The sequence below is a fragment of the Ascaphus truei genome, chromosome 10, assembly GCF_040206685.1.
Source record: "Ascaphus truei isolate aAscTru1 chromosome 10, aAscTru1.hap1, whole genome shotgun sequence".
NCBI lineage: Eukaryota > Metazoa > Chordata > Amphibia > Anura > Ascaphidae > Ascaphus > Ascaphus truei.
In genome coordinates, this window is record NC_134492.1 from 19617517 (window position 1) to 19634440 (window position 16924).

Genomic DNA, 16924 nt, shown 5'->3' on the forward strand with positions numbered 1-16924 from the left:
GAAGCTGCCTATTACCCTGCACCTACGGATTCTCTTTAGACTGACTGCACTGAGACGTCTTCTACACGTACTCTTGGACCACAACGCTTGTATACTTTGTCAAAATTGTGAGTGCGCATTTTTTGAGGAATTTTCTTCTACCAAGTCCCCCGCCCCCCTCCCCCCCTCCACTAGTGTTGTATACAGGATTGCACTATTTGTGTCTTTCTTTTTTTCATGTAACAACTGATGACTTGTGCTCCCTGATCTACTATCCAAACTGTCACTAAGAAACACGAGTGGTTCAATTAGGTTGAGACGTGTCCATCTGTTTTATAGAAGTGTCACTTTAATTTCTTCACCTTGGGTGTGCACTGTGTGTATTATATCATTGTTAACGCGATTTTCACCACCTGAGCGCCGGGTGAAGTTTTCTGCACCCAAATATTGTGTCCAGTTATTGTCAGATGTCCATTATGTTTTTGTATCTCTAAACTACAGCTTAACATTTTTATGCCCTTATTTCCATACCTGTTCTCTTTTTCTTGCAGGGTGCATTACATTGTTGCTAGCACAAATCACTGTAAGGCTGCGGCTCTGCTAGCGCTGAGCGGGCGGTGCTTGGCGAGGTGACTTGCATATATATATATATATATATATATGCAAGTCCCCGTTCACGCGGTGCGCACACGGGTATGCGCGTGCACACACGCAATGTGCTTAGGTAAATACATTTTTTATACTTTCCCGCTTGCTCAATATTCGGCAATGCCAGCCCCCCTTTCCCCCCCCCCGCGCGCGAGCAGACGCAGGACACCCGCCACGCATGCTTTGAGCGCCAGCGCGCTCAGCGCTAGCGGGGACTCAGCCTAAGATCTCCTTGTTTGTGCTAGGTTTCCTGCAACTGATGGGGTTTATTTTTCTCTCAGTTAGTACTTTTCCTGCCAGCTTTCTTTTAAAGGATTTTTATACCCACAGCAGCTTCAGTACCTCTTTCAATAGATTATAGTGGTTACTAAGATGTATTGAAATGCCAGTAATTCACAATACCTATTTTTTCCCATTGAGTTATAAACTGGCAGTCTGCACCAATATTAATATTATATAGGCAGAGATGATACATTTTCCATCATGGGATTGTATAATTTACCAGTCAGTCACTTAAAAGCACTTACTGTAGCTACCTGGATAGACCGCAATTCACATTGAGAACATCATTTTTCTATATGTATATATTCTCTGTGAACTACGTCCCACAAACCCCTATTGTTCTGCAAATCTCACCAGCCGTGAAGTGGAAGAGATGTGCGTATTTATACACTTGCTTTGCCTTAATTCTTGCCTAACTCATCCTTTATCTACAAACCTGTCTGGCAGCAGACAGACCAGTCCCTCACATTGCAAGTTTCTGAAAATAATAAGGACAAATGGACGAATATGTCGTTTTTTTATATATATTTGATTGATGTTCTCAAGTGCACATTTCCTGCATTATTCGTCTCGCTTTTAATATTAGGGGAAATACAAATACAAATGCTGGTATGTACTAATGTTTTTATAGCTGGTACAGTAAGTACTAATGTTTTTACAGAAAGAAGGAGCGGCTCCGTGAACTAGTACTGAGTTTGAAGCAGGTTTAATTCCCGGTGTCAGCTCCTTGTGACCTTGGGCAAGTCACTTTATATCCCTGTGCCTCAGGCACAGATTGTAAACTCCACGGGGCAGGGACCTGTGCCTGCAAAATGTCTTTGTAAAGCGCTACGTAAAACTAGCAGCGCTACACGAGAACTATTATTGTTATTATTTATAGCTACAACACATGAATTATTTGTATTTTGATCCAATAAAACATATAACATTCTGGGTTATTTTCTGAGAACAGTAGCGCTGCAGTTCTGAATTAACCCAATACTCTTTGCTTAGAAATTTAGTTTAAGCATTAGGCCTGGGACATGGTGCAGGGAGCAGCGCTGGGCAGCGCTGACGCTCATGCTCTCCTGCTCACGCAGGAGATTTTTCTTGTCCCTGCATGAGCGTCAGCGAGCGCGCTTGTGTGCAGGGTGGGAGGCGGGCATGGAGGCGGGCCGGGAGGCGGGGCTAGGGCGCCACATCACGGCGCCAACGTCACGGTCTACCATTGGCTTCTGTCAGTCATGTGACCGGCCCTGCGCTTGCATGAGCGGCAAAATTTAAACTTGCCTGTCTCCTGCATTTCCACACGCCTTCGCATGCCTGAGGAAGCGTGTGGAAGCGCCGTCTAAAGCCGCGCTGATAGGGATAATGTTTCCCCTCAGCACGCCTCAGCACGGTCTTTTTGACCATGTCCGAGGCCTTAAATTGATGGACACACCAGCAGAGAACGTGTTAATAGAGAAGGATGTGAAATATACAGCAATGCAAGAGAGGGGTGAGAAGTAATCAAGGTATTATAGGTGTGGAGGTGCGAAGTTGCTAAGTACTTTTGGTGCTAGACTAGTGAGCAATTATAGAGCTGTCAATGGATGTAAATTGTCCATTAGAAGAGCACCAGAGCTACACAGTTTAGGATTTATCCTGAAAATGAGTGTCCCATGTACAGTAATGGGATATAAAACCACTATCTCTGTTTAGGGTCATTGTTTTTCTAAGTGTCTGTCCTGATTCACCTACATAAAACTGCCTCCCAGGCACTTAATGCACATAATTAGATTGAGCACATAAGAGCAGCTTGAAGTAAAGACGTCTCTGTTACTATATTCGTGGTATTTATGAAGTTTGGGGAATCGCGCTTATAGGTTTTCCATCTTTATATTGACATGGAAATAGCTTTAGCACGGTCACCACTATTGCATGTAACGTATCGGGTTGCTAGATTGATCCACCATACTGGTATTGAGTTGGGAAAAAGGTATGTGGATGTAATATATTTATAGTCCTTTCCTTCATATTAGTAACTTCATATCCACTTGTAATAGATGCCCTCAAATGGACATAATGATTGTAAAAACATGTAAGCCATTACTATGCAGTAATAGTATCCTATCGATCTATCTAGTTACTGTTTCTTTTGGGGGGGGAAATGATATTTTTCTGTTGGGAAACATGGCCTCCTGCTCTTTCTACATTACATACACACGTGTGGGTCAAGGGTGAGAGTGGCACTGGTTTTTTTTTTTTTTTTGTGAGTGGAACAGTTGGGAAAGAAAAACAATGTATCTTCAGATCTCTACAAGTTTCCGCGATGTAAGCATTATAAAATGAAGCAATCTGCTGATTTGTGCTGCCTTGGAACACATTACATATTAAAGAGTAAACCTTTTATCACATCATTAAAAATTCCAATCCAGTTCTCGCACGTGATTTGGGGAGATTACGGTGATCCTGAATGAGAAACTGTGAATGAGTGATACTTGGCAAGTCTCTCTGCCTCCAAGTGCACGTGAATGTAGCTTTCCAGTTTGGGTTTCCAGCCAGCGTGCAAACTATTGGGGCCAGCAATAGAACACATTTCATACTCAGTTTACCTGCTCTCTGTACTTGTGGTTCCAATTATTCTATTTTGGGAGAAAAACACACCTCTTAACTTCCACTAATTACTATACCATTTATAAAAAAAAAATTCTAGTCCCTTTTGAGCAGCAGATTTTTTTTATATGGAAAGGGAAGTGAAACCATGACGGATAACCTCTAACCATGGCAATCTGAATCCTGCTAGGAGCTTTATAAAGACCATCACAAGGAGTATTATTGGGATGTTCTGCTCCAACTTGGCCAATTACCAATAAAAGGCTTTGCTGATCCAATTTTTACGGTGGGGAGCGGAATCATTTGGGCTTAGAAGACACTTTGATAAGTTTTATCTCAAACCCACTATTATCCCCATTGCTCCGACTGGCTTGTTTGTGGAGTTGAACTCTAGAACCGGGGGGCTCAACTCCAGTCCTCAAGCTCCCCCCAACAGGTCAGGTTTTCAGGATATCCCAACTTCAGCACAGGTTGCTCAATCAGTTCCTGCTTCAGCACAGGTTGCTCAATCAGTTCCTGCTTCAGCACAGGTGGCTCAGTCTGACTGAGCTTCTGAATGAGCCACCTGTGCTGCAGCTGGGACATTCTGAAAACCTGATCTGTTGGGGAGAGGGGGGAACTTGAGGTCTGGGCTGTAGCACCCCTGCTCTAGAAACCTTCTCTTTGACACGTACCAAAGGCGGCTTTGCTTCTTTCAGAAGCTGTCCTGTCTTGTTCTCTGGGAAGACGTAATATTGGACACCCCTTCCTATCAATTATTTAACAATTGAGAATATTTCAAGCTGCCGTCCAAGCAATATCCTAAATGTGTGTTTTTTTAATAAATGAGTTCTGTCTATGAGAAAATACTTGTAGAATTTTATTTTTTAAAACAAGTCTGAATGACATTTTTAATGTATTATAATATAACAAGTGTAATCTAGTACCCCTGGCTATGTGTTTCCCGGCCCTGGCATGTAAGTCCTGGTAAGTGCAGGCAGTGTCAGGGTTAAATCTTTCCACATGGCCAGGATGTGAGACCGCTGGCACACTCATAATATTGTTGTCTTAACCAGGTGCAGGCTGGATGGCAGTTGGGAGCGTCATGCCTGGGGGGCAGAGGGGAATGTTAAGGGGTCACACGTGGTATTGTATGACTCTGCAACCTCCTCTAGCACCTGCCCAGTTTGGGGCAGGGTCACTAACCCCTCCTCAGGTATATAAGAGGCTCCTAACCCAAATTTAGCAAGACGATTCCAGGATGTAGCCTGCTCCCCAGTGAGTGCGGCGGGTTCTGCCTTACCCCATCAGGGGGTAAGGGGGTGGCGACTAGCCTCAGGGGCCTCATGCCCCTGCGGGGCCTAGTCAGTGAATGACCGAGATGCAGGATGCGAGGGAAGATGGAATGTGATGGTCGTGTGAGAAGTACCTTCTCTTGGAAGAGATGGAATCAGGTACCTGGCCCGCCAAATAAATGGTGAACAGATCCATGTCTCCATATCGTTATTGGAAAAGGGAGTTCCTGCAGGGCATACTACCTGCCCCGGCGGATAACCTGCAGGATGGAGGCGCTGCAAGGAATCACCTATATGTCCCCGTTGCTATTCCCACTACCACAGCGGAGATTCAGGCTTCCTGGCCTACAGCAGATGAGCTACACAGCACCAGACTACACGTAACAGGCAGATCTCCCGTGAGAGGGGGGAAAGGGTATTACACAAGCATTTTTTGTTTCTATAGCAACCATTTACATAGTCACTTCCTCTTCCGAAACAGGCTCTGGCACACCACTTTTTGAGCCCCGCCCTCTCTCTAGTAGTGCACCAATAGTATCTAGTGACTGCCTGGTCACATGATCTTACCCACAGAACTTTGCATCTTTGGTCCTCTTCTGCTGCACTGACAGCCATTTAGTGAACCCCAGAGCTGAATCTTCACCGATCGATCACAGGAGAACGGATCGATCAGCAACTTAGCTAATTACTTATTGTGTGGATTGTATTGATGCACATATTAAAGGGGGGGTAATTAAAAAAAAACAGCAGCTTGGACTGCTGCTTTAATGTAGTTACAGTCAGCTGGATGACGTTTAATTGTCATAGCATAGTAACATTATGGATGGCTGTGTGATAAAATGTAACATTACAGGTTAATTCCCTATTCTGTTTTGGCGTTTCGTAATCCTTTTTTGCATGGAGATAGGAAACAGACACTTTTTACCCACTGCTTCAGCATTTTCATAATGCTAACTTGATATGCTTTAAATAAGTGCTGTGGAAATGTCATTTGTTGCTTCTCAAAACTCATGTAAGCCTGCAGCTCCGATAATTGCTTTAGGGATAAGATGCTCTGGCTTTAATTTAATTTTCAGAACTCAGGTGGTTGTCCAGCTAAAAAAAAGCTTGCGTTGCCTGAAGGTTTACCATGTGACGGTACGGTGCGCTTCAATCTTCAGAGGGTAACTCCTTACTTTTCCTTCGTGCTTTTAACAGCTGACTCTGCATTCTCCGCCTAACCTCAGATGCCTCCTGGGAGATGGAGTAGATGAAGCCTTTTTCTTTCCCGCTGTGATGCTCCATTGGGAAGTACAGTTCTTGTGGAAATTCTGATTCTGTCCTATATAAGCTCACCTTTCATTTTTTTTTTTTTTTAAAGCTATCTTATTAAAATTATTTTGCATTCAGGCAGAAAGACATCATGGAACATGGGGATGTCGCTGGACGACGTCCCAGACTCTGTAATTTGCAGCGCTCTGCTGCAAAACACAAGCAAAAAGAGTATATGAAGAATTGTATTTTTTTACAGTCAAACAGAGCAAACCAACGGTGGACCCACGTTGGACCCGGTTTTGATAGCAAAGAAACACCAAGTGATCCGGAAAACTTTTTAAAAGGTTAAAAAAAAAACCATTTGAAGGTGGGAGATGTATTGTGGTTTCTTTCATGCAGACAAACAGATCACAAGAAAATGTGCCCTTGAATACACATCTTGGTTTGTAAGGCAGTTTTAGTTAGCCTTCCTAAGTCATGCACTGGATAGGACAGTTACCCTACAGACTCTACGATATTCAACCTCCTTGTGAATGGTTGCTACCAGTAGACTTTTCTTAGCGGATGTTATGACCATTGCAGTGTGACTTGTTAACCAAGAAATGCATGGTCATGGTAGTAAAGTGTAAATCCATGGATTGGTGAGCTTTCACCGTACCTCCTTTTTTTTCTTATCCAGTCTTTTTCCTCTTGCTGTCAGACCTTTTCTACGCCCTCACAGAGCCAGATGATGCATCCAGTTGGTGGAAATCTTCACCATTTGCCTACCCTGTGGATGGAGACTCGCTGTTTCCTACGTGACAATGAATTCCAGTTGTTTGTGTATGGGGAATGTATTTGCAATCAGTGATGTGATAGGTCTGAATAAGTTTGGATAGCTTGGACTAAGATATAGGATATTTGTCTGTGCGCCTTTATTCATAGGGGAGCATTTTATGGCAAGGTAGCAATATCAAATTGTTGTGTTTGCAGTGGAGCTCCCACAATTATAGCACATAAGTGATCACCTATTTTGACAACATCATGTTTCATCTCTGCAGAGCCATAATCAATTGTATGAATACACGCTGTATGATAATTACCGCTCTTCTGTCACTTTGCTTGTTTCGAAGGGAGGCAAGCCGGGGAATGGCAGCTGTGACAAATTGCTAGGATATCAGAAATTGCATCTGTCAGAAAGGGTCAGGCGGGGGGAACTGAATGATTGGGTTATTTTTTTTCCCAGGATGCCTCCAAGCTTAAGAATAATAAAAAATGAACTTGAACCCAGATTCAGTTTAGGGGTTATTGCTTAGGTGGTGATTTTTTATTTTTTTTTAAACTTAATTTTTATTAAAAATTTTAGGGAGAGTGGGAAATTAAGAAAATAAAAGATGGGGGGGGGGGGGGGAAGGGTACAAAAAATAGAGCTGGGAGAAAGAACACATTCATTTAGAATTTTACCTAACAAATCATCTTAAAATATTCAATCACACAGTTAATATAAATATCATTTTTTTTTACAACAAAATTAAGTGGGTATTAATTTCTGGTTGACTAGCACTCAGAATCCAAGGTAACCACACCTTCTGAAAATCTGTGCAGGTGTCGTTATTAAGACTAACCAATTTTTCCATGCAGCAAATCTGCCAGACTTTATTTTTAACTTTGGGAATTGAGGAAATGATTGTTTGTTTCCATACTGCCGCTAGTTCGTGTCTTGCGGCTGAAGATATGTGGCACAGTAATTTATTTTCATGTCTCGTGAGGAGGTAATATGGTTTGTTTAAAAGAAATAACCAGGGATCCATTGGTAGGTCCAAACCGAAACACCTTTGTGACCACATTTTTATTTCCAGCCAATAAGCTGCTATGAATGGGTTTAAGAAACGATAGTAGTTTAATTGGCATCTGATATGCATTCACAGGGAGTATCATACTGTAGCACTCACTGTGTCAACTACACATCCTGTCTTTATTTTGTCATGCAGTTTGTAGCTCTCTAAAAGAACATGAACCTGCGAGGTGAAGTTGCCAGGGAAGTTAGAAGCTGATTAAAGCTTTATGTAGCAAAGTCCTTTCACTCAGGGCCAGTCAGAAAGATTTAAACTCACGTTTCTCATGTACAAAGCCTTCACACGTCTTTTAAAGCTGCAGACAAGCACAATCCTACGTGTTTTTTTTTTTTTAAATAAATCAGTTCTGTACTATTAGAAAATACTTGTAGCATTTTTTTTTAAACCAAAACAATTCTGAATGTTAATTTTAATGTATTATAATGTAACAACCATTTTTGTTTCTATAGCCATCATTTACAAAGTCGCATCCCCTTCCTCTTCTGAAACAGGCTCTGGCACAACCCTTTTTGAGCCCTGCCCTCTCTCTAGCAGTGCACCAATTGTATCTAGTGACTGCCTGGTCACATGATCTTCCCCACAGAACTTTGCATCTTTGGTCCTCTTCTGCTGCACTGACAAGCCATTTAGTGAACCCCTGAGCTGAATCTTCGCTCATCGATCGGCAACTTAGCTAATTACTTATCATTATGTGAATTGTATTGATGCACATGTTAGTGGGGGGAAAAATGTCAACTTGGACTGCTGCTTTAACCCAGGCATTCTCAAACCCATAGCTGAGACCCAGCACCACATCACATGTTAGGAATAACTAATGAGGTGGCAAATATGTTCATTGTTGTTAACCACAAAAGTGTAGGCTCACTGTTAGTCCCACGGACAGGTTTGCAAACCCTTGTGATAAATCCTCTTGTCCTGAAAGATACTAACTGCTTTTGAAGCCGCACTGATGCTAGGGTGATCAAATCCCATTCATCTGCTCCCTGCTGGAGGGCCAGCAATGCATCATTTAAATGGCATTGCAGGCCCATTCCCAAAAATTTGAAAAGGGTTAACATATTTAAGGCATGGTGTAATTATCTGTTGAAAATATGACTTTAAAGCCAATCGTTAAAGGTATTAATAGCGAATTTCTCATCCCGTTAATAAGCAGGAAATCTTAAGGATATTATCATAATATTTCGCCTGGCATGCAGGAAGCGTTAATCTTCCATCGCATTGCAACAAAATAAACTCATTTGCCGCTCCACACAAGTGATTATACTGACTGTTTGCCTGCTATAAATGTGATTTATTCCCACAGTAATTATACCAGTTGATTCGGTGAAAGTTGAATGAATGTAGCTTTTTTTGTTGTTGCTTCTTTCCGTCTTTACATCAGAGCATTACAAGTGCTGTGTTGTGTGCAGATGCCGCTGGTAACGCCATACTGCAAGGCTTTGAACTCATGCAGGAGACGTGACAAAAGAGTTTAATTAAAATAACAGGAGGTTTAGGAAAGAAATACATTAGAGTACATTAACATCTGTATTATTGTACCATGCACAACTTTAGGAGAAGAAGAAAAAAGATGGTGCAGTAAAAGATAAGCTTCAGCTATGACCCCCGAGCTAAGCGTGGCAGGGTGGGTAACATGTGGCACATACCCTGCCGAGGTGAAATCAGCAGGGGAATTGAAGGTAACTGGCACTCCCCTGATATTGTTTCCATTGTAATCACACATTTTCAATGCAGGAAGGTACTTACGAATACCATAAAGTAACTAAGTGATTATTCATATACGAGGGGCAGTTAAGGCTAGCCCTAAATATCCGTGCAAGTTTGGATTCATAGTAAGTCATAGGTTCAAATTCTTCAAAAGCAACCGTAGCTCCCCCTCCCCCCCCCTCCCACCTCAATTATAGAAACCCTTAGAAGTTGCTGTTCCTATTCTGTGGATTCCTGCTGTCAGCATCTTTGTTCCATATTCTGTTAGATATTGAGCCATAGAAACTGGGTTACAGTGATGGATTGAAATGACTGCCAGATTGCCACAAAGCTCACAGAAGCCAAACTCTATTAATGCTGTAATAAGAGTGCTAGTAAGTGCTGGGAATAGCCACCGTGAGCAGTCAAGGGGCATTTAACAAATGGCTTAGGAGGAGACTATAATATAATTTTATTTCATATACAGCGCTTTTCTCCCAATGGGAGTCAACGCACGTGACAATTACAGTATAGTGTGCGGTATGCAACACATAGGAATTGTTGTTTTACAGACACAGTCCCTGCCCCGTAGAGCCATTAGGGTTGCTAGGTGTCCCGTATTGAACTAGACTGTATGTGGACACTTTCCAGTAAAAAATGAGAGATAATAATGGGCATGTATGTGTCCGATATTACCTCTCTGGACATAGTGACATGACCGGCTTAGTGAGCCACTGGATTTCCCTGACAGAGCTGTTGCTAAGGGGCTGGGCAGCTACCTCCATCCTGATTGACTGCATTACCCAGCGGCAGCCAATCAGGAGGTCTCAGAAGCCTTGGGTGGGGCCAAGGCGAGGAGGAAACAACGTGGAGTAGAGAGACGTGAGAGAGGGTTGTTGTAACGCTCGGCCTGCCCACAAGCCAGACGAGACCCCGGGACTGAGGTGGAAAGGGTAAACCACACACCTAGCAGCAAACGGGGGCACGGCCGGAGTGCGGTAGTAGCATAGGTGGTCCGGGTAAACAGAATGTAAATGATACCGTACTTGACAGCTCCGGCGTAGAAGGGTTAAGTTCGTATGCCAAGGGTCGTGGGTTGGAGAGAGCAGGGTAGTAGTTTGTCCGTGTGCCGTGTCCAAGGGTTGTAGAGGTCTGCAGCGTAGAAGTCCAAAGCAAGGGCCAAAGGGTCCCAGAGAGCAGCGTAGTAGAGTCCAAAGCAAAGGTCAAATCCAGGGAGGTCAGCAAAGATTCCAGGGACAGGAGCAGCACTGAAAAGACAAGAGAGGCCAGGCAACAGCAGACAGCACCAAGGTACAGAAGCTATGCAGAGCAAAGAGGAAATGGTGAAGAGGGATTATATAGGGGGCTGGGACCAATCAGAGAAAGGGGAGTGACGGAGGAGCGGCCCAAAGAGGAACCTAATAGGAGAGCAGAGTGTGAAAGTTTGGAACCAATGGGAGTGAGAGGAGGAACAGAGGAGTGAGTTAGGCAAGGCCAAGGTAGAGGAGTATTGCTAGAGGCAAAGAGAGTGGTCAGAGTAGGGGGAGGAACGGAGGGACGGACAAGGGAAGGGACAGAAAGTGAAGGAGGACCTGGGAGGCAAGGCAGATGGGAAAGGGGCGTACCGGAGGATCCAGGAGCAGAGAGAAGAAGGGGAGGAGCAGAGGGACGGACAGGGGAAGGGACAGGTACAGAAGGGGAGGCGGAGCTGACGGGACCCGAACGGCGGAATGCAAGGAGCGTGTGCCGCGTCAGCGGAGTCAGGCGCCCGGCGCCAACCAATAGCAGCTTGGGTGCGCGCGCGCCGTAGGGCTGACGCACATGGGTAGGAGGTGCGGGGGAAGCTTCCAGGAGCGGGGACTGCCGCCGGGGAGCCTGAATGGCCTAGGAAAAAGGTAAAGATGCGCTGAACGCGGGTATACCCGCAGCGCAGATCCTTACAGTTGTGTCTTGTGTGCATCAGACCTTCCACCATTGTGTCCAGTATTTTTGGAGAGCCACCTGGCAACCCTACTTTACAATCAAATTTTTGGTGCCAGAGGCACAAGGAAATAAAGTGACTCGCCCAAGGTCACAAGAAGCCGATACTGGGAATTGAACCAGACTGCCTGATTCAAACTCAGTGTCGTTGTTAATGAGTCAGTGTCTTCACTCACTGAGCCGCCCCTTCTCCTATACTATAGTTGTAGGTATAAGTATAACTGTAGGTCAAGTAGAGTCTTTGACCCTATTCCCTATAGTAAGTAGTGGGGCTGTGCATAGGTAATATGGCAGTAACCCCTTCATTTGAATGGGAGCTATTACATGGTTAGCAGAATGTTACCCCACTCCTCACTATATATAAGGAGTAGTTGAGAACTCGATTTTTGAAGAGAGTGAACTTGGTACAAACCCCAGTCAGTGTCAGCTCTTCTTGTGACCTCTTCTTGAGACTTTCTCTATACTACCAAAATTAGATTGTAAGCCCTTTGGGGCAGAGACTCCTTGTGCCTACAAAATTCGATGTGCAAAACATTTTTATGAGGTCGCGAACCAGTCGAAATGTGGCCTTTTTGACTTGGTAACAAAACCGCTGATAGTCAGGGTTCGCAAGCGATGCGCGAAGCATTTATTCAGTATGTATCGCAATTTAGTACAAACAGACACAAACAGAGCCCAGTGCTATATCTAATGGCAAAAATACACAGTGAAATACCTATATATCTCTTGAATAAAAGGGTCATTTAGTTTAACACTTTGGCCAAAGCATTGTAAGCCTGTGAGCCCCTCCAAAGCATGACCATAATTCACAGGTCCTAACACTGATTAAAATTCTTAATAACCTGTACAATACTAGGAAGAATGATCATAATTGATCTATCATAATCAGCTGCATGGTTCTAAATCTGATTGAAATTCTTATTTACCTGGACAACGTGTTTGTATCGCAATTTAGTTTGATTTGTTGTTTTCACATTCTTTGCGTTCAATAGATTTGTTTATTACTGAGATCATATAGACAGGGGAGGCCAACTCCAGTGCTCAAGGGCCACCAACTGGTCAGATTTTCAAGATATCCCTGCATCAGCACAGGCGGTTCAGTCAGTGGCTCGATCAATGACTGAACCACTGACTGTACGCCACCTGTGCTGAAGCAGGGATATCCTGAAAACATGACCTGTTGGTGGCCCTTGAGGACTGTAGTTGGCCTCCTGATCTACAGGGCAAATGCAATTTGTTGCTCAAAGTCTGGTGATATGTTACTAAAATCTTACTAATTTCACAACATTATTAGCCTTTTGATGCTTTGCGAAACGTTTTCAGGGAATCAAATCTGGGAGGGAGGAGGGAAGCCGCAAAATATTGCGAATGCGTTTGGAACAGTTACTGTATGCACCTCTTTACCCCTAATGATGTACCAGGGAAGTCACAAGCCCTATTGACGTAGTGTGTGTGTGTGTGTGTGTGTGTGTGTGTGTGTGTGTGTGTGTGTGTGTGTGTGTGTGTGTGTGTGTGTGTGTGTGTGTGTGTGTGTGTGTGTGTGTGGTAAAAAGACAGTATGGTCACAATAGCATGCATGCTAAATGGCCCCTTTTTTACATCCTTCTCTGTGAAGAAGTGCGCACTTTACCTTTCATGGTATGCTGGAACGTTAATTGGCTTCAGGCATGCCTCACCCGTCTAACATTTCAGCCTGAAAAGGTGACAACACATTTGGCAGTGCAGCATTTTAGAAGTTAGTAATGATAAATTCAGACTGTGTATTAGAGATAATGATGTTTAAAAGTCACATTGGTTAAGTATTCCCATGTGGAAAGAAACGGCTGATGATGATGTATAAAGGATATTTGCATGAACACATTTCATATTCTTAGACACCTGAGTTTCGAATATACTGCGCCGTTCTTCATCTTGCAGAGAGATTTGTGGCTTCAGGAACGAATTAATGTATTTGTTATGTAAACCCCCTGTGTCTGCTATCAGCACAGGACATGGCCCCTTTAAGAATTACATTCCACTGAACCATGTGACTGTTTAGCCATTGGAATGACAGTTGGTGACAGTTGGAAAGGGAGGTGAGGGAGTGAGGGTGTGCAGGCCCATCCTGCACAGAGAGTCCATGCAGAACCCCTAAGAGAGAGGGAACGAGAGAGAGAGAGAGAGAGAGAGAGGGGGGGGGACTGGAGAGAGAGAGGGGGACTGGAGAGAGAGGGGACTGGAGAGAGAGAGAGAGGGGACTGGAGAGAGAGAGAGAGCGAGGACTGGAGAGAGAGAGCGAGAGATAACGAGAGAGAGAAAGAGAGAACGAGAACTAGAGAGAGAGAGAACGAGAACTAGAGAGAACGAGAACTAGAGAGAGAGAACGAGAGAGAGAGAGAGAACGAGAACTAGAGAGAGAGAGAACGAGAACTAGAGAGAGAGAGAGAGAACTAGAGGGAGAGAGAACTAGAGAGAGAGAAGGGGGGGGAACTGGAGAGAGAGAGAGAGAGAGAGGGTGGGGAACTGGAGAGAGAGAGAGAGAGTTGCCCCGCCCCACTAGACCAGTGCATGCAGCAGGGCCGAGCAAAGACAAGGACCTGACAGTGCAGAGGGAAGCTGGCAGACAGAGGCTATTACAGAGAGAAATTAAGGGGCCCAGCTGTGCAGGAATTACACCAGTTTGGAGTGGGTGAGCTAACCCACAAAGGATATAAACTGCAGTTATATTGCCATCACAGTTTGGTCTTTGTGAAGCACCAGGCCTGCACCACACTTACAGTTTATGAGCACCAACGATTGTGCTAGCACACCAGGATCTACAGGCCAGTATCCCTGATTGGGAGGCCGGACAGAGATAAAAGTTATTATTTGTTTGCGCAGCGATCGCACAGTTGGTATAATTTGTTTAAGTATATATGTGTATGGAGTGATTCTGAGATTAAGAGTCACCGTACTGATTCATATGAGATATGAAACACTACAAATTATAGCTACATGAGTTTATAAAGCTTGTTATAATTCATTACCACTGTGTTGTGTCTAGTCACTACAGTCTCACACAACATGTACCACACATTATAAGAATTAAAGTGTAACCCATAGGATTTAAGCTACCACCTCAGTGATAGGCCATATAATCTGAGGTAAAATAAAGAGGGGTTATTATAATTGTTTTTTATTGTATAGCGCTGACAGTATGTCCACATTGAGTCTCCTGCCCCATAGAGCTTATAATCTATGACTTTGGTGCCTGAGGCACAGGAGATAAAGTGACTACCCTAAGGTTACAAGGAGCTGACACCGGGAATTGAACCCGGTTCCCCTGCTTCACACTCAGTGTCATTGTTTTCAATAGCTATGTCATCAAATACCGGATTATTCAAGTGAATGGGCCATGAGGTGTCTTGGCATAGCACCACTTAGTAAATATGGCCCGTTGTCCTTGTGCATATTGTGATACAAATTAGATTGTTAGCTCTGTGGTGCGGTAAACTGTCAGGCTTGTATTCTACATCTTGGGCTTCACTATACACAAGGCAAGGGGTCATTGCATGAAATAGATAGATATGTATTGCAGCCGTGCACACAGTATATGAAGAGCGACTAGTTATAAAATCTTCTGACAGTGATGGGGTTAAATTACTTACCGTGGGTGTTGATGAGAGAAGTTGCAGTCTCAGTTTATAAATGTAGGCTGTGTTATCACCTCATTATTACAGTGGTTCAGCACGTACATGTGTTTCACAGTTTAGCAAAGTGTATTTGCACAGTGTAGCAATCGGTATTATTGCCTTCGTCATGAATGGAATTTGCAGGTGTTGCTTATATGCGTTGGTTTCCCAAATATTAGGAGCTTGTGACCTTTAAACAGCGAGATTGAGAATTGCAGTACAGTGAATACGGCACTAAGCAATGTCCAATTATTATTTTTCTTTGAAGTCGTTTCGTTTACGTTTTCCCTCTTACTATGTATCTGCACAGGAAGGTTGAACGCATTAATGTACAAAAACAAAAAAAAAATCCAAGATACTGTTTTTCCCCTTATTTTTATTTTACATAGGTTTAAATTGGTGGGTCACTGGAGCTGAACCCCATTCATTTCAGCTCCGGGGACCCCCTGCTTCCGGAGATACCAACCTCGGTAGGAGGTTCCGGTAGCCGCTCCACCGCTCTAGCAGGGTTCACGTAACGGCGGAGTTTCAAAGCTCCCGCACTCTGTGGGCCAATAGGAAGACGTGACGTCATCCGGTGCGGCTTCCTATTGGCCACGGGATGCTGGAGCTTTAAACTTGCAGGAGATACCTGCAACCCCCTTCGGAGTTTAGTATCTCGGAAAGCAGGGGGTCCCCATAGCTGAAATTGATGGGGTTCAGCTCGGAGACCCCCTGTTTCAATTCTATGTAAATAAAACATTTTTTTTTTTTTTAAATACAGCCTGCTTTAATTTCTCCTTTAATAAGATGCAGTTTCACTGAGGACCCCTTTAAATTAATGGCAGTGATGTGTTTAATGGGTTAAATCGCAGTGATTGCCTCCCTCCCCACCCCCCTCCGCTTTTTAAAAATAAAACAAAATCAGATAACTGTTTTTAAAATATATTTTAATGTCTTCAAATATTCCTTTTGTTTTAATTTACAGCCGAGACTGATTAGGATGGAATTGACTCCATCCCAGTGATGAAGTCTTCAGACATATCCACATCCCTTCCCTGTCAAGTGGTAAATCAGGACAGGAAAATGAGGAGGAAGGACTGTGGCAATTATAAGGCCAGTAACGCCCACTCACGTTCCGGTACAAATCTTTCCAGGATCAACTTTAAAAAATGATTTAGAAAATGTTATAACCATAATCCTATAAAGACACCCTATGTTCCTCTCACCCCCTATCCACCATATAATCCAGTGGTTCCCAACCTTCTTTCTCTCGGGACACCCCTAATCACAATGTTCAGTTACTAACGCACCCCCACAACAGGACAATCAGTGACAGAAGACACAGGACAGGGAAAGTCACAGAAAACACACACACACACACACACACACACACACACACACACACACACAACAGGACAGAACAAATACACACAGGTAAGACACACACAGCCTCATCTGTCTCCTGCCCATGCTGCTTTCTCCACTACTTGGCCACACCCTCCAGGCTCCTGACACCTCCTCCTGATTGGATGCATTACACAACAGCAGCCAATCAGGATGGAGGAAACTGCCCAGCCCCTTAGCACCTGCTCTCTCCCTGATTTGGGAGATCGGGGAATTCCCACTGCACCCTTTGGACTCCTCTCATGGAACCCCAGGGTGCAGCGGAACCCTGGTTGGCAAACACTGATCTAATAGTCTGCAACACACTTCATAATCACCCGATGTGCATGTGATTTCCTGTTACAAAGTTCTAGATTACAACAGACTATACTATACA

At 43.9% G+C, this 16924-nt stretch overlaps 1 protein-coding gene across 3 annotated transcripts in view; it reads left to right on the forward strand.

The window, feature by feature from the left end:
• Window positions 1-16924, forward strand: part of PTPRF (protein tyrosine phosphatase receptor type F) — a 534777-nt gene that overhangs the window by 192043 nt on the left and 325810 nt on the right. The window contains exons 1-2 of one of the 3 annotated variants that reach the window (XM_075616082.1): window positions 14012-14180; window positions 16130-16282. The exons of 1 other annotated variant lie outside the window; for it this stretch is intronic. The gene's annotated coding sequence lies outside the window, so the exon portion shown is untranslated. Of the gene's footprint in view, window positions 1-14011; window positions 14181-16129; window positions 16283-16924 lie in introns of those variants that run through there. One more of the 3 variants, XM_075616080.1, reaches the window with a different exon arrangement.